The following is a 373-nucleotide window of genomic DNA, read 5'->3' on the forward strand; positions in this document are numbered from 1 at the left end:
TTCGTTTTGTGGAAGTTGAGAGAGAGAGAGAGAGAGAGAGAGAGAGAGAGAGAGAGAGAGAGAGAGAGGGGGGGGGAGAGACAATATCACGCAGTACACACCCACCCACAAAGTGCCCACACAGAACTAACAACCCACCCACAAAGAACAAACAATCCACCCATAAAGAACAAATAACCCACCCATAAAGAGCCTACAAAGAACAAACAATCCACCCATAAAGAGCCCACAAAGAACAAACAATCCACCCATAAAGAACAAACAAACCACCCACAAAGTGTCCACACAACACCTATCAACAACCCACCCACAAAGTGCCCACACAGAACAAACAACCCACCCACAAAGTGCCCACACAGAACAAACAACCCAC

Source organism: Aplysia californica, unplaced genomic scaffold (assembly GCF_000002075.1).
Source record: "Aplysia californica isolate F4 #8 unplaced genomic scaffold, AplCal3.0 scaffold00093, whole genome shotgun sequence".
Classification (NCBI taxonomy): Eukaryota; Metazoa; Mollusca; class Gastropoda; order Aplysiida; family Aplysiidae; genus Aplysia; species Aplysia californica.